Source organism: Arachis ipaensis, chromosome B05 (genome assembly GCF_000816755.2).
Source record: "Arachis ipaensis cultivar K30076 chromosome B05, Araip1.1, whole genome shotgun sequence".
In the NCBI taxonomy this organism is placed as follows: Eukaryota; Viridiplantae; Streptophyta; class Magnoliopsida; order Fabales; family Fabaceae; genus Arachis; species Arachis ipaensis.
The window spans coordinates 25,717,432-25,719,339 of NC_029789.2; positions in this window are offsets into that span (position 1 = coordinate 25,717,432).

A 1,908-nucleotide genomic window follows, 5' to 3' on the forward strand; every position below is an offset into this window, starting at 1 on the left:
CATCTCTATATAGGCCGAAAAAAATTAAATTAGAGTGTTCTTCTGGTCATCAATATAATTCCATGTCCCTATGCTCGTGCGATTTAATTTCATTTTCCAAGGGGATATATTCACCATTGATGTTGTAGCTTAAAAGTTGAACCTATCAATTATTTTGGTGTTAGGTGGAGTATGAATGTTAGAACTAAGAACACAAATAATGCATGCTTGCTTTTATTTTTGTCTTAGTTTTATTTGTTGCAGTTAGTTAGAGGAAGCAAATAATAATGTTGGTGGTGGAAAGCTGTAAACATGAAGTGGAAAGCATCACAATTGTGAAGCTGGATGCCACGAATTTCAATGGATCACAATATGCAAAGTCTTAAGTGTAGGGCACCTTCACTCATAAAAGCCATTGTTATTTTTTGTTTATTGGTTTCATTAATTTCATTGTTTACATTTACATACACTTGAAAACATATATTACTATTATTCAAACAAATGCTTATTGTATGTATTATATAGGCACGTTTTGAAATGAATTGAATGATAGGTTTATATAGATGATGATGCCCCCTTTTTTTTTTACTAGGTTTATTATTCTAAGAATTTAATTTAAACATGATACCAATATATAAAGTATATAAATCTGTAATTATATATTGCCACGTTTAATATAATTATATTTGATTCAATCATTTTTATCATTTTTTATTTTTAAAAAAATTGCATGTAATAACATATAACCATTTTTCTGAATTATTTCCATTTATATTAATTGTAATATGAGAAAGTTAAACGCATATTCTATAAATAGTTATATATATGGCTTTTAAATTTCCATTTATACATTATAACAAATACGTAACACATATAATCATAAAATACAGTTTGAATCATTTAAGATTTTAGGATTGTTTTTTAGATTTGGTTTTGATATTTTTTTTGTGATTTGGGATTTTTTAATTTATATTTTAAATATTGAAAAGAAAATGTATTAAATCTATGTATGTGTTTGTTGCAATTATCTTTTGAATTTATGTAATAAAAAAGGCAAAAAATTTGTTGATTAACTTGATTTTAATAGATATCCAGTTGAATTGTTCGTGGTTAAATCTTTAGATCGATTTAGTTTTCAAGCTTTTGAAATTGGGGTAAGATCTTCAATATACATATAATTTTTTTTTTAATATTTAATCCGAGTCAATTGATCAACTGAATTTTATATGTAGATAATTTTTTAATTTTAATATGCAAATTTTTTAACTGATTACGAGACATGAACACAAAATACATGTAAATGATAAAGTACAATATATTTGATTGTATTGATGAGATAAAAAAAATTATGATAAAACTAAAATACATAATTTCATTATGCATCTCAAAAGAAAAAAACACTGATATTTTTTTTCAGTATCTTTGTGCTAATATCTTGTCTCATTATGTTTTCATTCCAAATACAACCTAAGTATTCGAAGAATTTGGAGAGGATGTGGTCTAATTCAATAGAATAACTAGCATAAAATGTTATTTTGATAATAGAAAATTAAGAGTAATAATAGTGCATGATATAACATTAATTACAACAAAGTAGCTAAAGGAATAAATTGGCAAAATCCAATGAGTGTAATGAGGAGGAGGGAAAATACTACTAATAATAAGATGGTCAAATGCAATGAAAAGGTCTGCGACAATGGTATATTTTTTTTCCAATGATGAAAACATACAAAGAATCACGTGAAGCATCGGATTGCAAGTCACAATCTTGGTGAAGAAAAGCTTATATACCTACCCACTATAGTAAAAAGGGGGTAAGTGTAAGACCCCAATACCTACACATACATTAATCCCTTCATGTTACTATCACTGTTATCAATTTCCCAAACTTTTCAACCTTGTAGAAATACTTATCATCATGGCTCTCTT